Consider the following 8429-nt stretch of genomic DNA (forward strand, 5'->3'; position numbering starts at 1 on the left):
CTCAACCTTCTCGATCACCAATCCCGTCACGCGTGTTCGCTCCTCTGTGAAATGCTCTACTCTGTCAGCGTACTCATCTGACTAGGGTCACCCTTTCCTAGGCTCTCACACTTCTCCGCCATCAGCTGCTGAAGAACTCCTTATGATGCCAGCCATCTACCTCCTGAATATCGTCATATTCACTTAGTAGCTGACTCTCATCATCAAGAGTTCCACAAAGCATGAAGCAAGCAGCATTCGAGGCATCGAATAATCTCTACCAACATGTAAAACCACTCTAGGTTATTACCCACTTGCTCTCCTCATACTCAAAGGATATCACCGAACTCAAGCAACTTTACCCCACGCGGGCATCTGACTACTCTCTCAGTAGACTCCTCAAATGCTCATCTAGGTATCTCTCCTAGATTACTCCTCTACTCAAATCCCTCTCTAAAAGGATTCCTGCTGGATACTCTTACTCAGCACATACTTGAAAGCACATCACATATAACAGCACTCCTAGGCTAAGGCATCACAAATCAGGCCACTCTAGTCCTAAAATATGAAATACCTATCCTATCTCTAGCATGCATAATATCTCATAATACAAAAGTAAGGGTATTTTGGGAAATCACCGTTCGGGCCCTGGCTGATTGTACACACTGCTCCAACTCGTTGTCTCTTAAACTCTTTCTCATTTTATAAAAATTATATTTTTCGAAAATTCTTCTCAAATCCTCAGTTTGAGTCTGAACGTACCCGAAGGTGCATCCGAATCCCTCAAACCAAGGCTCTGATACCAACTTGTAACAACATAAATTTTCAAACAACTTTTTCATTTTTAAAACACATAAAATATCTCATATAAATCATCTCAGAACTCAAGTGTATCAAATGTTATCACGGTAAAACATATCCCAGAATCTCAAATACAAAATCCTCTGTCAGTGTGTACAAATCATGTCGGTGCCTTCCCGCGATCCTCTGAGGTACCTGAAACACATATCACCTAACACGGTAAGCATGAAGCTTAGTGAGTTCCCCAATTATAGTATATTATACTTATAATATATTAATAAAACACATATGATTTCTCAATTAATATATTATACTTATAATATATTAATAAAACACAAATAACATCTTTCTCAAATATCCATCCTATCAAATTGTTATGATGGATGCAACCCAAAATGGACCATGCTACTATCGGGTCAAGTACATACCAATTATAGTTATGGGCTTAGACATCTAATCCAACATATTGTATGGTATGTGGTATGATGGGGGAACTCACTAAGCTTTGTGCTTACGGTTTTCAATTTTGGTTTCAGGTACTTCCTCTTCGAAGGGAAAGGAGTCGGCATGATGGCAGCGCATTACACATGATTTTCCGCACATGAGATTCTTGGGATTTGTACTCTGACATTATTATCCTATGACATGTTTTTGAGATATATGACTTATGGGTTTTTATGATATGAGATAACATTGATGATGTTTACAGTAATCTCTTTTATGAATTATTAAATTAAAAATGAAAATTTTGGTCTTGAATTTTGGGATGTTACAAGTTTGGACACCTAGTATGGGTCGGATCTGATTATTGATGGATGATTAACTTGTGATTGATATAGTGGGGATTCTTGCGGGCCAGCAGTCGTAGATTCTTTCTGTGAGATTCGGCAGTGCGATGTGAGTCCCCTCACTATGTTTAGTGGGTCGAAGGCACCAATGTCGGCCCATGGTTATTATGTTTGGTATGATTGTTATCTGCATGACTCTTGCATGTGTTATGTGTTATATGTGTAACAACATAAATTTTCAAACAACTTTTTCATTTTTAAAACACATAAAATATCTCATATAAATCATCTCAGAACTCAAGTGTATCAAATGTTATCACGGTAAAACATATCCCAGAATCTCAAATACAAAATCCTCTGTCAGTGTGTACAAATCATGTCGGTGCCTTCCCGCGATCCTCTGAGGTACCTGAAACACATATCACCTAACACGGTAAGCACGAAGCTTAGTGAGTTCCCCAAAATACCACATACAGCACATAAGCCACTCAAGGCTACAACTCGGTATGACCCTCTGGTCAATGTGTCTCAGCAGTACCCTCCAGTCCCGTAGCTCGTTGGACCCTCCGGTCCGGTCTAGCTCGTTGGACCCTCCGGTCCGGTCTAAATCGTTAGACCCTCCGGTCCGGTCTAATCGAGGACCCTCTGGCCTCATAAGTCGTTGGACCCTCTGGTCCGGTCTATATAACACATAACATACATATATCATAATGCACATAATCTCAAACATACACATAACACATAAGACCCTCCGGTGTGCACATAGATACCACTGTAGGTAATGTATAGTGAGAAGACTCACCTCGTATGATGTCTAGTATACTCTCGTTCTCGATATCCCCGATCTAGCCTCCTCCTATAAAAACGATAATATCTCTAATCAATACTCTCTTTATGTACTCATCTCTAAAGAATGGGTAGAATACCATTCTACCCCTCCATGGCCTCTCTTGAATCAGTTTGACCAAACCCTGAGGTCAACTGAAGTCAACTCCAGTCAACGGTCCAACTTTAACCAGACTCGTCGAGTGCACTCGGGTGACTCGGCGAGTCCATGCGTGTCCTATAAGTCCTCCTAATGCCTCACTCGACTCGTCGAGTTAACCTTTCACTCGATGGGTTACCACCGATCACGAATCGCGGGACAACCCGATTCGACTCGTCGAGTCCTCTCATTGACTCGGCGAGTTTCCTCCATGGCAACACTCATTTGACCTTCTGAGGTCAGATCTGTTTCTCTAACTTATAGATCTGGCCTTCTAGCACCCAAAAGTCACGTAAAGGTTCAACCTTTATGTCCATACACCACACAACAAGCTCTATTTGATGAAATAACTCTCAAAATGGTAACCTAGACCCAAAACTCTTATGGGACTGCATAAAGCTGGAAGATTGGGACTCTCTGGACCTCTCAAGGTCCAGATCTAATGTCTATGCCTCAAAGGACTCCACATGCTCCATAAGCTCTACTAAAAAGGGGTAAAGAAACCCTAGATTCATGAGATCTACTTTATACACGAAAATAGGCATGGATTCATACCTCAAACAGCAACCTTTGAAGAAGTGATAGTAGATCTGAGCTCCTCAATCAGCCTAGTTTGAATCCCCTCCTTACTTCTTGCAAGAATGCACTAATGGTGATGTAATTAGCTCCTTCTCTCACTCTCTATGCTCTCTGGTTCATTAGGGTCTCTCAAGTGTGTGTGTGGCCGCAAATGAATGCCATAAGGGCCTTTAAATAGGTCACAAACCCGGGCAATTAGGGTTTCTCTGCCCAGCACCTGCTCGGCGATTCCCTCCTCTGACTCATCGAGTCCACTCATTAAATCCACGTGAGCAACTCGACTTGACTCGGCGAGTTAGTCCCTCAACTTGTCGAGTCCCTCCTTCAATCTCAAGATTAACATACACAGTAATGTTCCTGAAAATCCGGATGTTACAATTCTCCCCAACTTGAATTAGATTTCGCCCTCGAAATCGCTCCTCAACAATATATAGATCTAATCCAATAACCGAACAGCACCATCGAAAGGATCTCATACCATATAGCTATCTTCCTCTCTGGGCACCTGAATCCAAACAGGAACTCCTCCATGGAAAAGGACAGACCTATCTGCCACTACACTACCCCTTCTGACTCTCAAGAATCTGGAAACTCTAGTAGCCTGACACACAGCCACACCTCTCTCTCCAGATGTCACCACGTTATTCGCTCCTCGAATAACAAACCTCAATAGCTCACTGCCCCTCTGATTCTCTGGTGGGGACCGATAAAAACAAGTCCATGCCCAAAACTGGCTACCGATCACTCGTCCCAGACATGATAAACAATCCAGATTATATACCAAGGAATGAAAGGGTCACATCACACCAGGGACTCATCCACTGTACTGCAATCACAACCCTTCTGAACAACGAACCCTCAACACCTTGACTTCAGGCACGAAAAATGATCATGCTTGTTCAGAAGCGTCCTCCGACATCTGACAAACATAAACCTCAACTCCCTTCTCAATATCCCTTTCAAGACTGAGCACCAGGTCATCTCCCGACCCAGCAATTGAACCTCCAAAGGTTACCCATTGCGTGTACCAAAACGTCTCACTGACTTCCTTATCAATACAACTATCTCGGCCCAGTGTGACATACAAGTCGAGAAGTTCGCTTTACCTCAAGCGAATACGGAATTCGACTCACTCTCGACCTCTGCCGTCTACTACTCATTAGTTCCATGCGTTTTGCGGTTTTCTCATACCAACGAATTGACCCACTCCGGTCTAAGACACCAGATGGAAACAATACCCCCTTCCAAATGAAATTCATCTCTAAATCCGGAATCTCATTCTGCCTACTCAATACACCACTAGAATCGAACTCAACTCGAGAGTCTGGTCCGACACAGAATTGGAACCACTCGTCCCAACAAACCACTCAACTCATGACTCATGACCCGCAACCCATGCGCTCCTCACTTATCCACTTCCCTTTGGTTGCGACAACCACTACTCAATTCAGAATATAACGACTCCCAACAAATATGGAGACCCCAGTCTCGCCCCTGGTTCGACCACCGAGCTCCCACAAACTCAAATATTAGGGCTACCCAAGCCTAAAACTCCTTTGTGTCACGCTCTGATCAGAGAGTACTTCATCACAACATTCTCTCGCTGACTAGTGAGTACTACGGCTCCCCGCAGTATCACAACGACCTCTCACTGAATAGTGAGTACTACGGCTCCCCGCAACATCACAACAACCTCTCACTGATTAGTGAGTACTACGACTCCCCGTAGCATCACTACAACCTCTCACTGAATAGTGAGTACTACGGCTCCCCGTAGCATCACCACAACCTCTCACTGAATAGTGAGTACTACGGCTACCCGTAGCATCACCACAACCTCTCACTGAATAGAGAGTACTACGGCTCCCCGTAGCATCACTACAACCTCTCACTGAATAGTGAGTACTCTGGCTCCCTGTAGCATCACCGCAACTTCTCACTGAATAGTGAGTACTACGGCTCCCCGTAGCATCACCGCAACCTCTCACTGAATAGTGGGTACTACGGCTCCCCGTAGTCTTACCGCCCTTGCTCTTAACACTTCACAATCTCATCCTCAGGTCGACGCCACACTGCGATCATTAACTCATGCCCTGCAGACCAACCATAGGTGTACACACTTACCTAAATTATGCATTGCTATTTATGATGACATCCGCCATGACAAAACACCTTTCCCTGCTGCAATCCACATTCTCGAATAATCCCGCTTGATGTCAATTAGCTGAAAGGGCTCCCACTGGAATCGTAGAAACCTGATACACCACTCGTCATCCCATAACTCAAGTCTCAAAATAATCCGAATTTTAGAACATTATACTCGGATACCTCGGTACACCATCACAGAACCTCATGATATCCTGTCTCAACCACTGATCTCCTACTTACAACATCATACACAGATACAACAATGCGTTCCTTCAGGATCCACAACTAATCTTCATGCCAAACATCACGTATATTCAGAATATTCCAACTCTTGATTGAAACACGGAAGAATTGCCAACGACTCAGAACATGTTGACGAACATCCGAAATTCCCTCCTCTATTGCCCAGAATCCCATAGTGCATGTCTCTATCCAGTTCCCTAACCGCTCTTGAACAAATCTCTGATCCTCTCGATAGAATACCCGGTTCTCCCCCACTCAGGGTTCGAACCATCACCAATTGGCGCACCAAAAATCTATTCCACAGACTGTTTCCACCAGGGACATCACACTTACTCTTGGAAGGTACTACGCAATGCTCAGTGGTCTCCCCGATAGAGACCCCGCAACTCCAAATACCCCGAATCTCAGATGAAATCCTCAGAAACTTCTCATCATGATTGCCTCTAATCATACAAAATCTCATACCATCCCATTACCGGACATCTCAACTGTCCAGTAGTAACTCTGACTCTTAATCTGAAATAATGAACTATCATACTCCTCATTCTCGACTCCTCAACCAACGTTCCATCACGTGGGTTGTAATAAGAGCGGAGACCTCATTACCACACTCGATACCCATCATAGACAATAAGAGCCACTGTCCCAATATCCTCTTCTTGATCGTCTGCCTCTGCAGCTAATACATGCCCCACTATGCTCAAATAGGGTGTATCCTTGTCCTTAACCATCTCAGTCCCTACGGACAACCTGCTCATGCTCTAACATTACCTCTCGGCAGACATACTACCCAAATACTCTGATGGAAGGTCGCCATCAATGCTAACCCGCAGGGTTTTACCCCCAAGCTCAGAAACCGAAATCTCAACACCTCTTATGTTTCCCACAGGTAACGGAAATTATACCACCCAGGTCACAGAAGGTGACATCTCTATTATCGGCTGATTGCTCAACTCATACCGCAACCCTCCATAAACGTCATCTCTACTCATCCCTGAGTCTTGCGACTTCATCTGACATCTTACCAAAAATACATTGGAATCATCTCGACTTCCCTCACAAGGGATGCTTCGTTGAAACTCGTTCAACATGGACCTCTGGCCCCATACTCCTTCACATCTGATCTCAGACTAACCAATCACAACGGAATAACTGGTAAACCAGAAGCACTAACCGCCACGAGTCATGGTACTCAAACCATGTGGCCACCTCTCGATCTGCTATGAATTATGGTACCCAAACCGTGTTCTCTCTTTTACCAATCTGCTACAAATCATGGTACTCGAACCATGTTCTCTCTTCCCAACCCGCTACGAATCATGGTACTCGAACCATGTTCTCTCTTCTCAATCTGCTACGAATCATGGTACTCGAACCATGTTCTCTCTTCCCAACCCGCTACGAATCATGGTACTCGAACCATGTTCTCTCTTCTCAATCCACTATGAATCATGATACTCGAACCATGACATCACCTTTTGATCTGCTACAAATCACGGTACTCGAACCATGAAATCACCTCTCGATCTGCTACAAATCATGGTACTCGAACCATGAAATCACCTCTCGATTTGCTACAAATCATGGTACTCGAACCATGACATCACCTCTCGATCTGCTACACATCATGGTACTCGAACCATGAAATCACCTCTCGATCTGCTACAAATCATGGTACTCGAACCATGAAATCACCTCTCGATCTGCTACAAATCATGGTACTCGACCCATGAAATCACCTCTCGATCTGCTACTTAAAACCTCCGAAATGTTCCCTATATCGAGTATGGGTCCTCTGCTTTCAGTAGTACGGGCCCATACTACCTGCCACATCTACCCATACTTTCTACACGGACCATCCCCGAGCTCCAAAGTAGCTGCTCAACCTTCTCGATCACCAATCCCGTCACGCGTGTTCGCTCCTCTGTGAAATGCTCTACTCTGTCAGCGTACTCATCTGACTAGGGTCACCCTTTCCTAGGCTCTTCCTAGGCTCTCACACTTCTCCGCCATCAGCTGCTGAAGAACTCCTTATGATGCCAGCCATCTACCTCCTGAATATCGTCATATTCACTTAGTAGCTGACTCTCATCACCAAGAGTTCCACAAAGCATGAAGCAGGCAGCATTCGAGGCATCGAATAATCTCTACCAACATGTAAAACCACTCTAGGTTATTACCCACTTGCTCTCCTCATACTCAAAGGATATCACCGAACTCAAGCAACTTTACCCCACGCGGGCATCTGACTACTCTCTCAGTAGACTCCTCAAATGCTCATCTAGGTATCTCTCCTAGATTACTCCTCTACTCAAATCCCTCTCTAAAAGGATTCCTGCTGGATACTCTTACTCAACACATACTCGAAAGCACATCACATATAACTGCACTCCTAGGCTAAGGCATCACAAATCAGGCCACTCTAGTCCTAAAGTATGAAATACCTAGCCTATCTCTAGCATGCATAATATCTCATAATACAAAAGTAAGGGTATTTTGGGAAATCACCATTCGGGCCCTGGCTGATTGTACATACTGCTCCAACTCGTTGTCTCTTAAACTCTTTCACATTTTATAAAAATTATCTTTTTCGAAAATTCTTCTGAAATCCTCAGTTTGAGTCTGAACGTACCCGAAGGTGCATCCGAATCCCTCAAACCAAGGCTCTGATACCAACTTGTAACAACATAAATTTTCAAACAACTTTTTCATTTTTAAAACACATAAAATATCTCATCTAAATCATCTCAGAACTCAAGTGTATCAAATGTTATCACGGTAAAACATATCCCAGAATCTCAAATACAAAATCCTCTGTCAGTGTGTACAAATCATATCGGTGCCTTCCCGCGATCCTCTGAGGTACCTGAAACACATATCACCTAACACGGTAAGCACGAAGCTTA

This window comes from Lactuca virosa, chromosome 9, assembly GCF_052849685.1.
Source record: "Lactuca virosa cultivar CGN04683 chromosome 9, Lactuca_virosa_CGN04683_v6, whole genome shotgun sequence".
NCBI classification, from domain to species: Eukaryota; Viridiplantae; Streptophyta; class Magnoliopsida; order Asterales; family Asteraceae; genus Lactuca; species Lactuca virosa.